This window comes from Oncorhynchus clarkii, chromosome 24 (genome assembly GCF_045791955.1).
Source record: "Oncorhynchus clarkii lewisi isolate Uvic-CL-2024 chromosome 24, UVic_Ocla_1.0, whole genome shotgun sequence".
NCBI classification, from domain to species: Eukaryota; Metazoa; Chordata; class Actinopteri; order Salmoniformes; family Salmonidae; genus Oncorhynchus; species Oncorhynchus clarkii.
Window position 1 is genome coordinate 12,652,604 of NC_092170.1, and position 22,882 is coordinate 12,675,485.

Here is a 22,882-nt window from a genome sequence, read left to right on the forward strand (position 1 = left end):
TCACTATTTTCTACGTTGTAGAATAATAGTGAAGACATCAAAACTATGAAATAACACATATGGAATCAATCATCAAAAAAGTGTTAAACAAATATTTTTTATATATGAGATTCTTCAAAGCAACTATCCTTTGCCTTGATGACAGCTTTGCACGCTCTTGGCATTCTCTCAACCAGCTTCATGGGGTAGTCACCTGGCATGCATTTCAATGAACCTGCCTTGTTAAAAGTTAATTTGTGGAATTCCTTTCCTTCTTAATGCGTTTGAGCCAATCAGTTGTGTTGTGACAAGGTAGGGGTGGTATACAGCCCTATTTGGTAAAAGTCCAAGTGCATATTATTGCAAGAACAGCTCAAATAAATAAAGAGAAACGACAGTCCATCATTACTTTAAGATATGAAGGTCAGTCAATCCAGAACATTTCAAGAACTTTGAAAGTCTCTTCAAGTTCAGTTTCAAAAACCATCAAGCGCTACAATGAAACTGTGCTCTCATGAGGACCGCCACAGGAAAGGAAGACCCAGAGTTACCTCCGCTGCAGAGGATAAGTTCCTTAGTGTTAACTGCACCTCAGATTACAGCCCAAATAAATGCTTCACAGAGTTCAAGTAACAGACACATCTCAACATCAACTGTTCAGAGGAGACTGCGTGAATCAGGACTTCATGGTTGAATTGCTGCAAAGAAGCCCCTGCTAAAAGGACACCAATAAGAAGAAGAGACTTGCTTGGGCCAAGAAACACGAGCCATGGTGACCGGTGGAAATCTGTCCTTTGAGTCCAAATGTGAGATTTTTGGTTCTAACCTCCATGTCTTTGTGAGATGCAGAGTAGGTGAACGGATGATCTCCGCATTTGTGGTTTCCACCGTGAAGCATGGGGGTGCTTTGCTGGTGACAGTGTCAGTGATTTATTTAGAATTCAAGGCACAATTAACCAGCATGGCTACCACAGCATTCTTTGGCGATACACCATCCCATCGGGTTTGCACTTAGTGGGACAATCATTTGTTTTTCAACAGGACAATGACCCAACACATTTCCAGGTGTGTAAGGGTTATTGGATCAAGAACGAGAGTGATGGAGTGCTGCATCAGATGACCTGGCCTCCACAATCACCCGACCTCAACCCAATTGAGATGGTTTGGGATGAGTTGGACCGCAGAGTGAAGGAAAAGCAGCCAACAAGTGCTCAGCATACATGGGAACTTCATCAAGACTGTTGGAAAAGCATTCCTCATGAAGCTGACTCTCACTTATACACTATTTTTATTTTATTTTATTTAACCTTTACTGTATACTGTCGCTACTGACATGCACTCTTCAGACATTAATGCAGATCAATGGAGGTCAAACACACATACAGTACTTAACAGTCTCACACGCTGATACTGCTATCACACACACCCACCCACACACACACACACACACACACACACACACACACACACACACACACACACACACACACACACACACACACACACACACACACACACACACACACACACACACACAGTACCCCCTCCCCTCCACACACACAAAGCTATCAAACACATCCACGCTCATTTCAGACCCTGTGTGTACATAATTTAGCAAGTCTGAAAATAGCCCTCTGATCTAAATAATACACAGGCAGGCGTCCACAGGACTAAAACTAACAGCCCAGCCAGCAGGAAGAGGAGAAGAAGAGGAGGAGAACCGGAAACCAGGAAATTAACAGCCCCACAGGTGCTCTCTAACTGCCGACCTTTACATGACCTTTTAGACTACCTCTTCAGATACACGTACTCAACCACCTGATACGGGAGCAGTTAATACATCCTGTAGCTCTTGTATACCACAGACAATTCAGTCCTATACAAACTTGGATGCTCGCATACACAAGTATATTCTATACTGAACAAAAATATAAATGCAACATGTAAAGTGTTGGTCCCATGTTTCATGAGCTGAAATAAAACATCCCAGAAATGTTCCATACGCACAAAACGTTTATTTCTCTCAAATTTGTGCACAAATTTGTTCACATCCTTGTTAGTGAGCATTTCTCCTTTGCCAGGTTAATCCAGATGTGGCATATCAAGACGACGATTAAGCATGATCATTTCACAGATGCACCTTGTGCTGGGGACAATAAAAGGACACTCTTAAACGTGCAGTTTTGTACCATAACACAATGCCACAGAGGTCTCAAATTTGAGGGAGCGCGCAATTGGCATGCTGTGTTCATTTCTCTACCATAAGCCACCTCCAACGTAATTTTAGAGAATTTGGCAGTACATCCAACTGGCCTTACAACCGCTGACCACGTGTAACCAGCCACCCGGACAGCTGATGAAATTGAGGAGTTTCAGTCTGTAATAAAGCCCCTTTGTTAGGAAAAAAATCATTCTGATTGGTTGGGCTTGGCTCCCCAGTTGGTGGGCCTGGCTCCCAAGTGGGTTGCCCTATGCCCTCCCAGGCCCACCCATGGCTGCGCCCTCCCAGTCCCATTCAAAATCCTATTTTCACTAACCCCTTATCCTAAACTTAGCCCTAACCCTTAACCTTTATCCTTTAACCCAAACCTTAACCTCAAACCCCTAACCGGACATTTTTTCCAAGAGCTTATTTTCAAAAGACTAAAAGGGTTCTCCTGCTGTCCCCATAGGAGAACCCTTTGAAGAACCTTATTTGGTTCCAGGTAAAACCCTTTTCGGGACAGCCGAAGAACCCTTTTGGAACCCTTTTAAGCCTTAGTATCAAAAAGGGCTTTCTACGAAATAGCAACAATAGCGCAGATAGCTTGGAATCTAGGCTACTGCCACCTTTTGGCTTGGAGTGTTTTAACAAGGCTGAGTGGCTGATGACCTCCAAGTTCTTTGCTGTGTGAACAAAAAATAGATTGACTGCCGACACTCCATTCAGAGGGGCTGAGTTCTGTCAGCAGGCACACGTTGAACAATCCTACCGGTGTGTCTGAGCTTTCTCCTGATTGTAACCCTAACCCTAAACCTAATCCCCCCCCCCCCCCTCCCGGTTCTCTAGTCTGGTGATACAAGCATACAGTGGGCCATTATGGGCTCAATATGGGCCATTTGCCTTCACTCATTCAGCTAAACAATACCTTCGTGCCCAATGGCACCATATTCCCTTTATAGTGCACAACTTTTGACCAGGACCGTTAGGTAGTGCACTACATAGGGAATAGGGTGCCATTTGGGACGCATTTCTGGCTTTCTAACAGAACAGGCTCTCTGGCTTGGCTACACATGACATGTTACGGACATGTGCTGCGCCGGTGTCAATGGCAAATCGAAGACAATTTCATTGGTCACATGTATTAGCAGATGTTATTGCGGGTGTAGCGAAATGCTTGTAAGCTAGAAGCCCAGCTACCTTATCTGTCGGCGTCGTCTTCTTGGTTATCTCCCAGGCTTTGTGTTAGCTTATAGTGCACCTGATATTCACCTGTGCTTGCCTTTGACTATTAGTTGTTCACTCAACTGACTCTCTGTAGTCATGTTGCTGACACCTGTGCTTGGATGTACGTACACTCCCCTGCGTATTTATTGGACAGTGAATCTAAAACGTTCAACTTGGCTCTATTCTCCAGCATTTTGGATTTGAGATCAAATGTTTCATATGAGGGGACAATAGAGAATGTCACCTTTTATTTGAGGGTATTTTCATACATACATGTCCAAATACTTGTGACACCTTCAAATGGGGGGGACCAGATAAATAAAGTGCTTTCATTTCTAAACAGTAAAACAAATACCCTCAAATAAAAGGTGACATTCTGTATTGTCCCCTCATATGAAACATTTGATCTCAAATCCAAATGCTGAAGAATAGAGCGTATATATTGCTGCAGTAGCCTGTGTTAGCTGTGCTGTGTGTGACCAGTGATATCTCTGATCTATCTGTGCTGTGTGTGACCAGTGATATCTCTGATCTATCTGTGCTGTGTGTGATCAGTGATATCTCTGATCTATCTGTGCTGTGTGTGATCAGTGATATCTCTGATCTATCTGTGCTGTGTGTGATCAGTGATATCTCTGATCTATCTGTGCTGTGTGTGATCAGTGATATCTCTGATCTATCTGTGCTGTAACCTGTGTTTGCTGCACCTCCTTCTCTGTACCACCTATCAGGCAGTGGCAGTGCTCAGGCTGAAGGCTGTGGGCCTCTTGGTCCCTCAGAGTCTCTGTCTGAAGGTCACTTTGCTGTGAGTACAATTTACTCAGTAATTTCCTCCCATTGATCCAACTGGCCTTCTGTAAGGAGGTTGAATTGGCGGGGGGAGGGAACCTGCGTCGTTTGTTTTGTTTAGCGGCAGTTGGATACATCATCAGCCCGAGCTAAAAATAGCGACGCGCACACAAATACACACACGTATACACACACAAAAATACACACACGTATGCACACACAAATACACACACGTATACACACACAAATACACACATGTATACACACACACATACACACATGTATACACACACACATACACACACACACGTATACACACACAAATACACACACGTATACACACACAAATACACACACACGTATACACACACAAATACACACACATGTATACACACACAAATACACACACAAATACACACACACGTATACACACACAAATACACACTTACACATTCATCGGTACACAGACTAATGACAACGCAACTCTTACAAACACAAATAAAAAGAGCCAAGCCCTCTCCTCTCCTCTCCTCTCCTCTCCTCCTTTCCCTTCTCCTCTCCCTTCTCCTGTCCTCTCCATTCTCCATTCTCCCATCCCCTCTCCTCTTCTCCCATCCCCTCTCCTGTCCTCTCCCTTCTCCTGTCCTCTCCTCTCCATTCTCCCATCCCCTCTCCTCTTCTCTCCTTTCCCCACTCCTCTTCTCCCTTCCCCTCACCTCTCCTCCCATCCCCTCTCCTCTCTTCTTCTCCCATCCCCTCTCCCTTTTCCTGTCCTCTCCCTTCCCATCTCTTCTCTTCTTCTCCCTTCCCCTCTCCTCTCCCTTCCCCTCTCCTCCCCCTTCCCCTCTCCTCCCCTGTCCTCTTCTCCCTTCCCTCTCTTCTTCTTCTCCCATCCCCTCTCCTCTCCCTTCCTCTCCTCTCCTGTCCTCCCTTCCCCTCTCCTCTCCTCTCTCCCCTCCTGTCCTCTTCTCCCTTCCTCTCCCTTCCCCTCTTCTCTTATCCCTTCCTCTCTCCTCTCCTGTCCTCTTCTCCCTTCCCTCTCTTCTTCTTCCTCTCCTCTCCTCTCCTCTCCTCTCCTCTCCTCTCCTCTCCTCTCCTCTCCACTCCTCTCCTCTCCCCTCCTCTGTCCTCTTCTCCCTTCCCTCTCTTCTTCTTTCTCCCCTCTCTTCTTCTTCCTTCCCTCTCTTCTTCTTCTCCCATCCCCTTTTCTCTCCCTTCTTCTCCCATCCCCTCTTCTCTCCCTTCCCTTCTCCTCCTCTCCTCTCTCGTCCTCTTCTCCCTTCTTCTCCCAACCCCTCTTCTCTCCCTTCCCTTCCCTTCCATTCCCTTCCCTTCTCCTCTCCTCTCCTCTCCTCTCCTCTCCTCTCCTCTCCTCTCCTCTCCTCTCCTCTCCTCTCCTCTGTCCTCTTCTCCCTTCCCTCTCTTCTTCCTTCCCTCTCTTCTTCTTCCTTCCCTTTCTTCTTCTTCCTTCCCTCTCTTGTCTTCTCCCTTCCATCTCTTCTTCTTCCTTCCCTTTCTTCTTCTTCCTTCCCTCTCTTCTTCTCCCCTCCCCTCTCCTGTCTTCTCCCTTCCATCTCTTCCTCCCCTCTCCTGTCTTCTCCCTTCCATCTCTTCTTCTTCCTTCCCTCTCTTCTCCCTTCTTCTCCCATCCCCTCTCCTCTCCCTTCCCCTCCCCTCTCCTGTCTTCTCCCTTCCCTCTCTTTTTCTTCCTTCCCTCTCTTCTTCTTCTCCCCTCTCCTGTCTTCTCCCTTCCATCTCTTCTTCTTCCTTCCATCTCTTCTTCTTCTTCTCCCATCCACTCTCCTCTCACTTCCACTCTCCTCTTCTCCCTTCCCCTCCCCTCTCCTGTCCTCTCCTCTCCTCTTCTGTCCTCTTCTCCCTTCCCTCTCTTCTTCTTACTTTCCTTTCTTCTTCTTCTCCCCTCCCCTCTCCTGTCTTCTCCCTTCCCTCTCTTCTTCTTCCTTCCCTCTCTTCTTCTTCTCCCCTCCCCTCTCCTGTCTTCTCCCTTCCATCTCTTCTTCTTCCTCTCCTCTCCTCTCCCCTCTGTCCTCTTCTCCCTTCCCTCTCTTCTTCTTTCTCCCCTCTCTTCTTCTTCCTTCCCTCTCTTCTTCTTCTCCCATCCCCTTTTCTCTCCCTTCTTCTCCCATCCCCTCTTCTCTCCCTTCCCTTCTCCTCCTCTCCTCTCTCGTCCTCTTCTCCCTTCTTCTCCCAACCCCTCTTCTCTCCCTTACCTTCCCTTCCCTTCTCCTCTCCTCTCCTCTCCTCTCCTCTGTCCTCTTCTCCCTTCCCTCTCTTCTTCTTCCTTCCCTCTCTTCTTCTTCCTTCCCTCTCTTCTTCTTCCTTCCCTCTCTTCTTCTCCCCTCCCCTCTCCTGTCTTCTCCCTTCCATCTCTTCTTCTTCCTTCCCTTTCTTCTTCTTCCTTCCATCTCTTCTTCTTCTCCCCTCCCCTCTCCTGTCTTCTCCCTTCCATCTCTTCCTTCCATCTCTTCTTCTTCTCCCCTCCCCTCTCCTGTCTTCTCCCTTCCATCTATTCTTCTTCCTTCCCTCTCTTCTCCCTTCTTCTCCCATCCCCTCTCCTCTCCCTTCCCCTCCCCTCTCCTGTCTTCTCCCTTCCCTCTCCTGTCTTCTCCCTTCCCTCTCTTCTTCTTCCTTCCCTCTCTTCTTCTTCTCCCCTCCCCTCCCCTTTCTTCTCCCTTCCATCTCTTCTTCTTCCTTCCATCTCTTCTTCTTCTTCTCCCATCCACTCTCCTCTCACTTCCACTCTCCTCTTCTCCCTTCCCCTCCCCTCTCCTGTCCTCTCCCTTCCATCTCTTCCTTCCATCTCTTCTTCTTCTCCCCTCCCCTCTCCTGTCTTCTCCCTTCCATCTCTTCTTCTTCCTTCCCTCTCTTCTCCCTTCTTCTCCCATCCCCTCTCCTCTCCCTTCCCCTCCCCTCTCCTGTCTTCTCCCTTCCCTCTCTTCTTCTTCCTTCCCTCTCTTCTTCTTCTCCCCTCTCCTGTCTTCTCCCTTCCATCTCTTCTTCTTCTTCCTTCCATCTCTTCTTCTTCTTCTCCCATCCACTCCCATCTCCCATCCACCTCTCACTTCCACTCTCCTCTTCTCCCTTCCCTCTCCTGTCCTCTCCTCTCCTCTTCTGTCCTCTTCTCCCTTCCCTCTCTTCTTTTTACTTCCCTTTCTTCTTCTTCTCCCCTCCCCTCTCCTGTCTTCTCCCTTCCCTCTCTTCTTCTTCCTTCCCTCTCTTCTTCTTCTCCCCTCCCCTCTCCTGTCTTCTCCCTTCCATCTCTTCTTCTTCCTTCCATCTCTTCTTCTTCTCCCCTCTCCTCTCCCATCCCCTCTCCCTTCCCCTCCCCACTATTGTCTTCTCCCTTCCCTCTCTTCTTCTTCTTCTCCATCCCCTCTCCCTTCCACTCTCCTCTTCTCCCTCCCCTCTCCCGTCCCCTTTTCCTTTCTCCTCTCATCTCCTTTCTCCTCCTAATCCACCTGTCTAATGGATGCATCTCTTCTCTGTCTCACCTGTTACTTCAGGTGAGGCCCAGTGAGTCAGTCTGTTCTATACACTGTAGAGGTTACTCAGACAGAGAGACACAGTGTTAAAGTCCAGCCTGGTCTCTCTCTCTCTCTATCTGGTGAATATTACTCTAAAGGTCAGTAGCCCTCAAAGGGGAAATCCATTTGCATCCAGTGAAAGAGCAGGCTGGTGTAAGGGGGTTGGAGCTGGGCCGGAGGGGGGGGACTGTTTCATACGCCTGAGGCCCGCTGGTGCTCTGTGTTTGCTTAACTTTCAATTGAGGATACAGAAACACAGACAGGCACGCAAGCATGTAGATACACAAACAAGCATCCACTTGTGTCAATTCTCGAGAGACAGCAGGAGCGGTAGAGATACTCTGAATGATCGGCTATGAAAGGCCAACTGACATTTACTCCTGAGCTGCTGACCTGTTGCACCCTCGACAACCACTGTGATTTTTATAGTTTGACCCTGCTGGTCATCTATGAACATTTGAACATCTTGGCCATGTTCTGTTATAATCTCCACCCGGCACAGCCAGAAGAGGACTGGCCACCCCTCGTAGCCTGGTTCCTCTCTAGGTTCTGGCCTTTCTAGGACGTTTTTCCTAGCCACCGTGCTTCGACACCTGCATTGCTTGTTGTTTGGGGTTTTAGGCTGGGTTTCACGGTCAAATCCCCTTCCCCCTCTTTCACCTTCTGAACTGTTTTTTACACCTTGCATCACCATATCCCCTCCAGACAGGAGACAAGTGTAAGACGTTACGTACATACAAGGCCACTGAGACCAGTGAACAGCAAAACACTTTTAACCTGACAGCCTTGTTTATGTCAGTAGAAGAACACGGTAGATGGTAGCAGCACTCCCCTCACTCCATGGGCCATCTGGCTCTATGCCAAGACACTGAGCAACTCTGAAAGGCAAACGCTTCAATCCTCCCGCAGGTCTTAGCTTAACGTTAGTAGTTGTAAAACTAACATTAGCTGTGTGCCGGAGATATTTAGGTCATGTTGGTTCTGTGGTAGCCCAATGTAAAGAGACATTAATGTAATGGTAACCCACTGTAAGGAGACATTAATGTAATGGTAGCCCACTGTAAGGAGACATTAATGTAATGGTAGCCCACTGTAAGGATACATTAATGTAATGGTAGCCCACTGTAAGGAGACATTAATGTAATGGTAGCCCACTGTAAGGAGACATTAATGTAATTGTAGCCCACTGTAAGGAGACATTAATGTAATGGTAGCCCACTGTAAGGAGACATTAATGTAATGGTAGCCCACTGTAAGGAGACATTAATGTAATTGTAGCCCACTGTAAGGAGTCATTAATGTAACGGTAGCCCACTGTAAGGAGTCATTAATGTAACGGTAGCCCACAGTAAGGAGACATTAATGTAATTGTAGCCCACTGTAAGGAGACATTAATGTAACGGTAGCACACTGTAAAGAGACATTAATGTAATGGTAGCCCACTGTAAGGAGACATTAATGTAATGGTAGCCCACTGTAAGGAGACATTAATGTAATGGTAGCCCACTGTAAGGAGACATTAATATAATTGTAGCCCACTGTAAGGAGACATTAATATAATTGTAGCCCACTGTAAGGAGACATTAATATAACGGTAGCCCACTGTAAGGAGACATTAATGTAACGGTAGCCCACTGTAAGGAGACATTAATGTAATGGTAGCCCATTAATGGTAGGAGACATTAATATGCGTTTGCCCAGAGCCAGCAGGAGCAGCTGGAGCAAAGCTAAGCCTGTCCTTCCCCACTGTGCGTGTGGGATGAGAGAGAGAGAGAGAGGGAGAGGCAGACTGTGAAAGCGGGAGAAGATGGATGGAGATAGAGAGAGAGAAACCACAGAAAAAGCATTGTGTGAGTAAGAGCAAGTGTTTTTCTGTGTTATCTGTTACAATCTCTTAAAGCCTGGAGGTGTGTACCACACCAACACAATGCAATAGCTAAACGATCAGATCTAGACCACCTGAGTACCAGACTTCAGGTCTCTTACTGCTTCAGGTCAATCTTGCGCCTGATTTAATGTTCTCACAGCGAGTTAGAAATTCTATCCACCGTGGGATGACAGCAAGCACCAAGTTGACTGCACACACACACACACGCTTGCTTTTATGTCAGTATATTGACGTTTAGACTGAGAGAACGGGTTGTACAGACATACACGTGTGCACGCAAACACAGAGAGAAGGGCCAAACTGTCCATCTGCAGACAACGATTCTCACAGTGTTCTCACAGTTCAGTTGAAGCACACACACACACACACACACACACACACAGTGTTCTTTAGTGGTGTTGATAAATACCACACAGCAGACCAGATCTGATTCCTAAAGAAAAGTACATAGTCCTTCATGGGCAGCCAGACACATAATCAATAACCCAATTTAGAAATATTTTTCATTAATACACACAGAGAGCACGTCAGGAGCCCACTGCATATAGGAGAGAAGGAAGGAAGGACGAGTTATGTGAAGATAAGGAGACTGACAGGATAGACAAGCTTCCTGCATCGCGAGGAAACTCATCTCAAGTCCAACCCGTCTGTCTACACACAGACTGCCTGTCTGCCACAAACCCTTTCCATCGTGAAGGGCGGCCATGACAGTTATGGCTCTGTTATTGTTGTTGGTGTTGAGTTGCAGGCTCTGTCTTTTACACTCTCTCTCACACACACACACACACCCTCCTTTCACTCTCCTGTTGAGGTGAGACAGAGCATACAGTAAAGAAAACATTGCATGGGCAGAGGGCTAACATAACGAGAGCTAGTTGGTCTATGTTTACGGTAGGAATGCAACACGGGGTGGAAATGTTGGATTTCTTTTTATTCATATAAACCTTTATTTGACCAGTTTAGTCTCAATGAAATTAAAAATATATTTTACATCATAAACCTGGCCAAAACAGCAGCATACATACAGTCAGTGATGTAAAGTACTTAAGTAAAAAATACTTTAAAGTACTACTTAAGTATGACTGGAACGAATTGCAAAAATTGCTGAAGCTGGAGACTTATATTTCCCTCACCAACTTTAAACATCAGCTATCTGAGCAGCTAACCGATCGTTGCAGCTATACATAGTCCATCTGTAAATAACCCACCCAATCTACCTACCTCATCCCCTTACTGTTTTTATTTACATTTGGCTCTTTTGCAAACTAGCATTTCTACTTGCACATCATCATCTGCTCATCTATCACTCGTGTTAATTTGCTAAATTGTAATTACTCCGCTACTATTGGCCTGTTTATTGCCTTACCTCCTCACACCATTTGCACACACTGTATATAGACTTTCTTTTTTTTCTATTGTGTTATTGACTGTATGCTTGTTTATTCCATGTGTAACTCTGTGTTGTTGTCTGTGTCACACTGCTATGCTTTATCTTGGCCAGGTCGCAGTTGTAAATGAGAACTTGTTCTCAACTAACTTATCTGGTTAAATAAAGGTGAAATAAATACATTTTAAAAAGTAGTTGTTTTGGGTATCTGTACTTTACTTTTGATATTTTTGACAACTTTTGCCATTACTCCACTACATTCCTAAAGAAAAGAATGTACTTTATACACCATACATTTTCACTGACACTCAAAAGTACTTTTGAATGTTTAGCAGGACAGGAAAATGGTCCAATTCACACACTTACCATGAGAACATCCTTGGTCATCCCTGCTGCCTCTGTTCTGGCGGACTCACTAAACACAAATGCTTTGTTTGTAAATTATGTCTGAGTGCCGTCTGGTTTGCTTTAAGGCACATTTCAAGATAAGTGTTTCCAATGATAGCATTGTGTCCATAGTGTGATTTTAACCAATTATGAATAGGCATTGCCTACTAATTGCCTACTAATTGGTTGATGACGTCATTGGAAACACATCGTCCTCTATCTTTTTTTTTTACTACAAAACATAGAAACCTACCATTTTCACATATGTTGATGGTAAGGTGGTACTGGAGATGATGAATATATAAGTTAAAACATTGCAATGTTCCTTTAATATAAGGAATTTTGAAATGATTTATACTTTTTACTTTTACTTTTGATACTTAAGGATATTTAAAACCAAATACTTTAAGACTTTTACTCCATGAAGGTATATTTTCTTTTAGTTTGACAGTTGGGTACTTCTACCACTGCATACAAGTAACTGCCAAAATAAAGGGAACACTTGAGTAAATGAGGGATACAAAGTATATTGAAAGCAGGTGCTTCTACACAGGTGTGGTTTCGGAGTTAATTAAGCAATTAGGGTCATGTATAAAAATGCCCTGTTGCCCATTATTTTGACTACCGTGGCTAGAAGACGAGACCTCAGTGACTTTGAAAGTCACTAGTCACCAGATCTTAACTCAATTGACCACTGAAGAGATTCTGGAGAGGTGCCTGAGGCAGACTTTTCCACCACCATCAACGAAACACCAAATATTGGAAGAATGGTGTCGCATCCCTCCAATAGAGTTCCTGACACTTGTAGAATCTATGCCAAGGTGCATTGAAGCTGTTATGGTGGCTCGTGGTGACCCAATGTCCTATTAAGATGCTTTATGTTGGTGTTCCTTTTATTTTGGCAGTTACCTGTACTAAGTGGCAGACATAATGCTGTGGGCTGGGAAGTGAGTAATGGAAAATATTGAGAGGTGTGAATCGGAGAGTGAGTCCCATGTCAAATCTTTGAAAAAACAACCAGTGTAATTTTACACCGAGCAACATGAGCCTACCATTGAGTTGGGCTTCTGAAGCCCAGGTTTCATTGAAAACAAAAGTTATGTGTCCAGTGTAGCAGGCCTGTTTTGAGGCCTGTTCAAGTGTAGTGTTACCCATAGATCTTGGTTGGATTCCAAGGTATTGCATAAGTATACGTTTCATCCCCGTGCCCCAGGCCAAACAACCTGTGTCTGTATTCTAAGTCATATATCAGAGAGTCCCAACCTGAGCCTCTCCTTAGTCCACACCACTGTACCTGCAGAGGACGTCTGGCCTGAAGCAGTAGGCTCCAATTAATTAAGGGGTTTTAATAAGCTTCTCTAGATCTATCTACCCTTCCTTGTTCATTCGTATATCCATTTATCCATCCATCCATCCATCCATCCAACTATTGCTGATTCATCCATCTATCCAACCAACCTCATTTATCCATCCAACCTATTAGCTGAAGCAAGCCCACATATTTTATTTGGAATATAAGTGTTGGCAAGCCTGGAGCTGTCCATGGTAACTGATTATGGCTATTGCCAAGCAGAACCCTGGAACTGAACTGTGGGTTCCTATAGAGTGGCAGCCAGATAGTGGAAGTAGAGAGTGCAGTATGCAGGCATTTTTAGAATGAACTTAGCGGGATTGTGACACTGTATCTACATATTTGCTGCTTCTGTTGATCTGTAATTGAGCCTGCCCAAACAACGGGGCAGCCTGTCTTTCTGTCGTTCTCTCTTTCTGTGTGGGTGGTGTAAATGGGTTACAGTCAGTCAGTACGAATAACCTCATTTTGTTCAGCAGATAAAATATGTACATAATGGAGGATTCAGCCAGCAGACTGTTAGATGGTCTTATAAACAGAAAAGGGAATAGGCTGGAACAGAAACAGAGAGGAAGAGAGGAAGAAGGATAGATATAGAGAGAGAAAATGGAGAGTGAGGGAGAAATAGAGATGAATGAAAGAGAAAGGCAGAGGGAGGGAGAAATATGGAGGGATGAAAGGGAGGTAAATATTGAGAAGGGGAGAAAAAGGGGAGGGGGAGAAAGAGGGTGTCAAAGTTAATGAAGACAGAATGCAGGAGCTTGCAAAAGGCTCCACTGAGAGTAGAGGATGATAACGGCTCCCAGTACACAACCAGCACTGTATTTTCAATGCAATGCAACACACATAAACACACATAAACACACATCAAAATGATGAATTCAACCATGTTTCTCTATTATTCCACCAGCTCTCTTTACTGCTTTTCTTCTCACTCCCCTCTCTCTGTCTCTCTCTCTCTGTCTCTGTCTCTGTCACTGTCTCTGTCTCTGTCTCTGTCTCTGTCTCTCTCTCTCTGTCTCTGTCTCTGTCACTGTCTCTGTCTCTGTCTCTGTCTCTGTCTCTGTCTCTGTCTCTGTCTCTGTCTCTCTCTCTCTCTCTCTCTCTCTCTCTGTCTCTGTCTCTGTCACTCTCTCTCTGTCTCTCTCTCTCCCTATTTTTTAAAACATATTTTGCATATTTCTCTCTGCAATTTCCCTTGGTTCAGCAGTGTTTCAACTCTTGAGCAAAGGACTCTGATGTACTCAGACACTCAATGTGCTGAGAAACTCAATGTTGCTTTAGACCAAAGGCAACAAAAGCATTGCTTTAACACAGTTTCTTGGGACCAGTGAGTGAAAGATACCAACTTTTCACTCTCTCTAGTTCTCACACACACACACACACACACACACACACACACACACACACACACACACACACACACACACACACACACACACACACACACACACACACATTTTAAATACTTTATTTGAATCCACAACTCACATTACATTAAAAAGGGATTCAAACATTACAAAGGCCTTTGCATACATTGACAATCAATTAAGGAAACAGAAAGCACCTTCTCCAAACAGCTAGGCCTCCCATAACAGATGGAACAGACCAATACCTAGCCGATTGCTTTGCTTATGTAAGGACCGACGCCAGGGATCAGAAGCAGGTACGGGGAGTCAAACATTTAATGAGAAAAGACAGGTAACAGGACAGAAACAGCGTCTGCACACAGGTATACAAGGTTAATGCAGAAGCAGGGAACAGAGCGGGGAACCAGACAGATATAGGGAAGGTAAAGACAGAGGTGATTGAGTCCAGGTGAGTCCAAAAATCGCTGACGCGTGACGGGGGGAAGGCAGGTGTGCGTAATGGTGACGGCAGGAGTGCGCAATGCTGGGGAGCCTGGCGCCCCCAAGCGCCAGGGGGGAAGAGCGGTAGCAGGCGTGACAGATTAAGTCTTAGGAAGGCCTGCAATCTGGAGTCACCGTAGGCCTAGAATATCAACGCTACTAACTTGCACCTACTGTATATCCGAGGCTGCCCAATAGTGAAATGAGGGGCTGGTATTTAATGGCAAGTTACAGAAGTGAGTACCTTTTAGTGAATAGTACTACTAATTCACTACAAATTTTGGACGGGAATAGTCCACTAAACAGTCTCAGAAGAATACATTCAATTGTAGCCTGAACAGTACACTTAAGCTAAACTTCTTCAAGGAAAGAAGGAGAAGACAATCAGAGCACAGCTTCCACAACACTAGAAAGAGCAAAAAGAGAAAGCAACAAGGGACACGACCCAGAGGAGCAGCCCAAGGAACCACCCAACTCAGAGGAGAGGAAGAGAGCAACAAGGGACACGACTCAGAGGAGCAGCCCAAGGAACCACCCAACTCAGAGGAGAGGAAGAGAGCAACAAGGGAGACGACCCAGAGGAGCAGACCAAGTAACCACCCAACTCAGAGGAGAGGAAGAGAGCAACAAGGGACACGACCCAGAGGAGCAGCCCAAGGAACCACCCAACTCAGAGGAGAGGAAGAGAGCAACAAGGGACACGACCCAGAGGAGCAGCCCAAGGAACCACCCAACTCAGAGGAGAGGAAGAGAGCAACAAGGGACACGACTCAGAGGAGCAGCCCAAGGAACCACCCAACTCAGAGGAGAGGAAGAGAGCAACAAGGGAGACGACCCAGAGGAGCAGACCAAGTAACCACCCAACTCAGAGGAGAGGAAGAGAGCAACAAGGGACACGACCCAGAGGAGCAGCCCAAGGAACCACCCAACTCAGAGGAGAGGAAGAGAGCAACAAGAAAGGACAAACAACCCTTTGTTCTCCTCCATGAGGCCTAAAAAACTGCCCACAGACTGAGTATGCCACTCCTGATGTTCAGATACTGTATCTTCAGGTATTTTCTTATCGTTCACTCTGTTCTATAACTTTTTCTACGATCATTCTCATTATATTTGTAAATATCTTGATTAGTGTAATTATATGTTGATGGTATAAAATAATTGTCTTTTATTCTGGTGAAGTAAGCTCCAACTGATTTTCAAAGAATTCATACCTTTTAGATAAATCAATTATGACTATTGTTCTTATTATGGTCTTAGAGTTAGTGCTCAAATAACTAATAAGGCAGGTCTTCTTAGAACACAGTCTCTGTCCATTACTGGACTGGGGCCCCATTTGAATAATTTCATAGTAATAAGTGTACAGACTACTCTACACTCAGTAAGTCCAGGAAGGAGTCTCTCCGGGTAGCTGCTTTGTTTAAATACTCCAGGCCACAAAGTGGCAGTAGCTTATATGGCTTGTCTGCTGTAGCTAATGTAAGCTAACTGGCAAGATGCGCTGTCGTTGCTAGCTATATAGAATATGTAGTAAGCCCTTGTTGATACTAACCAGATAGGCACAACTAGATAACCAGCGTAGCTAGCAACATTATAATTACATCACAATGGATTCATTTTCTAATGAAGCAGCTGCCTGTTAGCTGTCAATAATTTGTGGAGTAGCTAGCTAGCTTTGTTTTGCTAAATGGCAATGCTAACCGTCAAGCTAACTTTAACCAGCAAGTGAACTAGCACTGGCAGTATGGGATAATGGAGAATGAACAACATTATTTCTTCATCACCTTGCTAGATAGTTAGCTTGGTAAACATTTAGTGTTATGTGCATTGGGCTGCACTTACCACCCCATTAATTTCATATGACGCGTGTGTGACTGCCTGACTCAGTTAGCAAGCTAAAGTTAGTGAGCTAGCTAACTAATGAGCAGGTGCATAATATCAAACTGAACCTAACAAAAAAATACTTCTAGCACAAAAGTTCTTAACTAGATGTAAAATATGTCACTTCTGTTGGCTCCCCCACGTGGAGGTTTGTGCTCTCTGATTGTCTTGAAGCCAAGTTCAGCAGGGAAGTATTTTGTTCTAGCAAGAGAAGGAAGGTCCTCCTGAAGTACATATCGGCAGTCAGTGTGTCTGTATCATAACTGTTGCGTCGTCACTGTTGAGCATGTTCAGCAGATGATTCATTCTGGTAACAGTGTAAATCCATTCGACATTCGGAACACCCAAGCCCCCTCTCTTTTCAGTTTAGAAACACATACACATACACACACACACACACACACACACACACACACACACACACACACACACACACACACACACACACACACACACACACACACACACACACACACACACACACACACACAATGTAGACCCTGAACCAGAGGCTAATTCCAATTCACCCTTATGCCTCCCAGCATGCATTAAGTCACTGCGCTCTCGTGCCCACCTGTTACTTGACATGACTTGACCTGTCATCATAACATGTCCTGGATGACTGAGTACACATGAAGGGAGATTAAGGAGCTGCTTCACTCTCTCTCTCTTTCATATCTTTCTCTCCCTCTCTCTCTCTCTCTCTGTGTATCTCCCTCTCTTTCTCTCTATCTCTGTCTCTCTTTCTCTCTCTCTGTCTGTCTGTCTCCCTTTCTCTCCCTTTCTCTCTCTCTCTCTGTGTATCTCCCTCTCTATCTCTCTCTCTGTGTATATCCTTTTTTCTCTCCCTCTCTATCTCTGTGTATCTCCCTCTCTATCTCTGTCTCTGTATATATCCCTCTCTTTCTCTCCCTCTCTTTCTCTCTCCCTCTTTCATTCTCTCTCATTCTCTCCATGTCTGTCTCCCTTTCTCTCTCTCTCTCTCTCTGTGTGTATCTCCCTCTGTTTCTGTCTCTCAGTGTATATCACTTTTTCTCTCCTTCTTTCTCTCCCTCTCTTTCTCTCTCTGTCTCTGTCTCTCTTTCTCTCTCTATCTCTTCTCCCTTTCTCTCTCTATCTCTGTGTCTCCCTTTCTCTATCTCTGTGTATCTCCCTCTCTTTCCCTCTCTATCTCCGTGTATCTCCTTGTCTTTCTCTCCCTCTCTTTCTCTCTTTATCTGTGTATCTCCCTCTATCTCCCTCTATCTCTGTGTATCTCCCTTTCTTTCTCTTAGTGCATCTCCCCCTCTTCCTATCATTCTCTCTAGCTTTTAACCCTCTCTCTCTCTATTCATTTATCTCGCTCTCTTCCTCTGTTTCCTTCTCTATATGTCTCCTATCTGTGTTTCTGAGTGTGTGTGTATGGATGGGGTGAGAAGGATCTGGCCCTGCTGGAGATTGAGTGTGGCATCAAAGCGAGACCTTTCCACTGTTTAGACACTGGCAGCTTTCCCATCATTACGAAGATGGCCATGCGGCTAGCTAATTACCCATAATCCCTTGCATAGCATCTTGTGAACCTTGTCATACAATACCTTAGTGTGTGTGAGTATGCACGCATACTTTTGTGTGTTTGTGCACATGGTGTGTGTGTAGATGTATTACTGTCTGAGGTTAGTTCCAATCCACACTCGCTCTATTCCTCTGTCTGACTCCTCTTCCGGTTTAGAAGAGGTTATTTAAAGAACAGCCATTCACCTGTCTCTCTGATGTTTAAAGGAAGAAAGGCAGGGGTCAAAAGGACCGTGGCGGGCTGAATAAACAGTTTTGATGTTGATGAGGATGTTGGAGTGATGAGTATGTAGTCGGAGGGGTGTGTGTGTGTGTGTGTATGTAATAAAATCAAATTAAATTGGTCACATGCACAGATTTGTTATAGCAGGTGCAGCGAAATGCTTGTGTTACTAACTTCAACAGTGCAGTAGGATGTCTTGCAAATACAATACAAATAAACAAATAATAAAATAAAAAATCTAAACAAGAAATAACAATTAGAATGAGCATGTGTCAGAATCCAGAATATAAATACATGGTGTTCATAGACAGTATATCATTTGGAGAAAAAAATTGTATGTACAGTAGTAGCTACATTAGGATGAGCGCGAATACAGTATTGTCATACGTAGTGAGTAAACAACAGTATTTAAACAGAATATGAGGTGACCAGCGTTCAATGACTCTATATAGATGGGGTATTAGTCTCAAGGTGCAGGACAGAGTACCGGGTAGGTAGCCGGCTAGTGATGGCTGTTCAACAGTCCGATGGCCTGGAGATAGAAGCTGTTTTTCAGTCTCTCGGTCCCGGCTTTTATGCACCTGTACCACCTCTGTCTGCTAGATGGTAGCAGAATGAACAGACCATAGCTTGGGTGGCTGATGTCTTTGAGGATCTTCTTGGCCTTTCTTTGACACTAAGTGCTGTAAATGTCCTGGAGGGGAAGGCAGCGTGCCCCCGGTGATGCTTTGGTCTGAATGCACCACCCTCTCGAGAGGCATGAGGTTGAGGGCGGTGTCGTTGCCATACCAGGTAGTGATGCAGCCTGACAGAATGCTCTCAATGGTGCATTTGTCGAAGTTTGTGTGTCTTAGGGGCCATGTCGGATTTCTTTAGCCGCCTGAAGTTGTAGAGGCACTGTTGCGCTTTCTTCGCCATGGTGTCGGTGTGGTGGGACCATTTTCTTGTAAGTAAGGATTTCACTGTAAGGTCTAATTAATTAATTGTAAGGCCTGTTGTATTTGGCACATGTGACTAATAACATTTGATTTGATTTCAGGTCCTCGGAGATGTGCACACCAAGGAAATGTAAGCTTTTGACCCTCTCCACTACAGCCTTGTCAATGTGGATGAGGGCACGCTCCCTCGTCTGTCTCCTGTAGTCCACAATCAGCTCCTTAGCCAGGGCTTTAACCTCCTGCCTGTAGGCTGTCTCATCGTTGTTGGTGATCAGGCCCGACACTGTCTTGTCATCAGCAAAATGTATGATTGAGTTGGAGTCGCGCTTGTTGGGGCGGTATGCAAATTGTAGTGTGTCTAGGTTTGTCGGGCAAGATGAGGTCGTATGGTTCTTGACTAGCCTCTCAAAGCACTTTGTGATGACAGAAGTAAGTGTTACGGGGCGATGGTCATTTAGTTCAGTTACCTTAGCTTACTTAGGTACAGGAACAATGGTTGATGTCTTGAAGCAAGTGAGGACAACAAACTGGGATAGGGAGAGGTTAAATATGTCCGTAAACACTCCAACCACCTGGTCTGTGCATGCACCGAGGATGCGGATTGGTATGCCACCTTGAGAGTGTTAACACGCATGAAAGTCCTACTCATGTTGGCTACAGAGATCTGGAGCCCGCAGTCCTCGTGAGCAGCAGGGGCCCACGACGGTGGCTCTGTGTTGTTTTCCTCGAAGCGGGCAAAGAATGTGTTAAGTTTGTCTGGGAGTGAGGCATCAGTGTCCACAACGTGGCTGGTTTTACCTTTATAATCCGTGATTGTCTGAAGTCCCTGCCACATGCGTCTCGTGTCTGAGCCATTGAGTTGCGACTCTACTATATTCTTGTAATGTCTTTCTTCTTCCTGATGTACTCGTCCATGTTCCCAGTCACCTTACCCTGGTTAAATGCGGTAGTTCGCACATTCTTTTTTGCGTGAATGACCAACGTTGAACAGACCTTACGACGCGTGCTTCCTGCTTTCATTTCTGCCTATGGGCGGGGAGGAGCAGAATGGAGGCCTGATCGGATTTGCCGAAAAGGGGGGGGACAGGGGGGGGGGACAGGAGACAAGCGTCTTCTCTCCGTGTATAAGGTCACAAGGTGAGACCCAGATGCAGGCACAGGAGGCGGATGGTTAGAGTCTTTGTCGTTTATTTATAATCCAAAAGGAGTAGGCAGGAGAATGGTCGTGGACAGGCAAAACGTCAAATCCAGATTCTGAGTCCAAGAGGTAAAGCGTGGCAGACAGGCTCGATGTCAGGGCAGGAAGAAGGGTCAGGCAGGCGGGTACGGATTCCAGAAAAACAGGCAAGGGTCAAAACCAGAAAGACTAGAAAAAGAGAATAGAAAACAGAAGCACGGGAAAACGTATAGTTCCTTGAGTGCCACCGTGATGTCGGCTTGAGAGGGGATAATAAACAGCCATGACAATAATCGATGACAGTCTTGGGAGCTAATGAGGGCGGCATTTGATGGTGAGGTATTCCAGATTGGGAGAGCATGCGTGCCTGTCTGCCTGCCTGTGTGTGTAATACAGCCTGGAAGAGCAAGGCAAAGGGCTGATTATGGGAGCGTGGGCTGGTGCTTGAGAGCAGCTGTTGATGCACACAGGGGAGACGACTAGGGCCAATAAGGGATCCGTTGATGAGATGTTTGGATGATGCTCTTTACACTCCGGGCGGAGTGGATTGGAGAGACGAGGACAGTAGAGAGGGAAGAAGAGGGAGAACGCCTGCTGAGTGGATTGGAGAGACGAGGACAGTAGAGAGGGAAGAAGAGGGAGAACGCCTGCTGAGTGGATTGGAGAGACGAGGACAGTAGAGAGGGAAGAAGAGGGAGAACGCCTGCTGAGTGGATTGGAGAGACGAGGACAGTAGAGAGGGAAGAAGAGGGAGAACGCCTGCTGAGTGGATTGGAGAGACGAGGACAGTAGAGAGGGAAGAAGAGGGAGAACGCCTGCTGAGTGGATTGGAGAGACGAGGACAGTAGAGAGGGAAGAAGAGGGAGAACGCCTGCTGAGTGGATTGGAGAGACGAGGACAGTAGAGAGGGAAGAAGAGGGAGAACGCCTGCTGAGTGGATTGGAGAGACGAGGACAGTAGAGAGGGAAGAAGAGGGAGAACGCCTGCTGAGTGGATTGGAGAGACGAGGACAGTAGAGAGGGAAGAAGAGGGAGAACGCCTGCTGAGTGGATTGGAGAGACGAGGACAGTAGAGAGGGAAGAAGAGGGAGAACGCCTGCGACTAAGATGATCGCTGTTACCAGGAAAACCTCTTCTAAGTGTTTGTATATCAGCTGCCTTAAGAGAGCGACTGAAAGCGATCAGTGGTTGGATTGGATCTCAAACCAAAGACAATTTTTCAATCAAGCTCTCTCCTCAGTATCCATCAGAAAGGTTGTGACTCCATCGCTGTGTTGGAGGAAGCCATAACTGAGTACAGCGACACCTTCATCATGCCAAACAAAGTCATCACTTTGTGCCGTGACCTCATTAATATGCGTCTTATTACTTCATCAGTGTGCATGGCAACCTCATTACAATGTGTGGTGACTTCTTCATTGTGCAAAGTGACTGTTTGCATCTGCATGACAGCCTGAGCTATGTCTAATGAGTTTAGCCATTGTACTGTGCCATTGCTATGCACTTAAACTTTTACCAACTTTTTGCCATTTAGCAGACGATTTTATCTGAAGCAATTTACACTCATGCGTGCATACATTTTTACATGTGGGTGGTCGCGGGAATCAAACCCACTATCTGGGCATTACAAGCACCATGCTTTACCAACTGAGCTACAGCTTTTAGGCTATGTTCCCCATGGAAATACTGTGGATTTGGGTTAGGGCCACCATTATACTAAAAGGGAAAACAACTTACAATATCTAGTCTTCTCATCAGCATACACTGAGTGTACAAAATATTAGAAGCACCTGCTCTTTCCATGACATAGATTGATCAGGTGAATCCAGGTGAAAACTATGTTTCCATATTGATGTCACCTGTTAAATCCACTTCAGTCAGTGTAGATGACGGGGAGGAGACAAGTTAAAGAAGGCTTGAAAACAGCCTTGAGACAACTGAGACATGGATTGTGTACGTGTGCCATTCAGAGGGTGAATGGGCAAGACAAAATATTTAAGTGCCTTTGAACAGGGTATGGTAGTACCCTGTAGGTGCCAGGCCCACTGGTTTGAGTGTATCAAGAACTGCAATGCTGCTGGGTTTTTCCACGCTCAACAGTTTACCGTGTGTATCAAGAATGGTCCACTACCTAAAGGACATCCAGCCAACTTGACACACCTGTGGGAAGCATCGGAGTCAACATGGGCCAACATCCTTGTGGAATGCTTTTGACACCTTGTAGAGCCCATGCCCCGGCTAATCTAGGCTGTTCTGAAACTCAATATTAGGAAGGTGTTCCTTATGTTTTGTGTATATGGATGTAAATTGTTCACAAATGAAAAGCCTCACAAGTAATGTGTGTGTTATTACCCTGCAGAGGTGTGTTGGGGGTGGGTGGTGTGTGAGTCACAGGGCAGAATGACAGCACAACATAAGGCAGACAAACATTCTCTAACCGTGGGCTGATATAAGATGGCGTGTGTTTGTGTGTGTTGTATATGACGATGTACTGCTGTGCTTCCCACTTCCCA

The 22,882-nt window shown here is 45.6% G+C and overlaps 1 protein-coding gene across 4 annotated transcripts in view; it reads left to right on the forward strand.

Annotated features, from left to right (window-relative positions):
- The window catches only part of LOC139382326 (A-kinase anchor protein SPHKAP-like), a 133,985-nt gene that overhangs the window by 51,194 nt on the left and 59,909 nt on the right, over positions 1 to 22,882 (forward strand). The window lies entirely within an intron of this gene.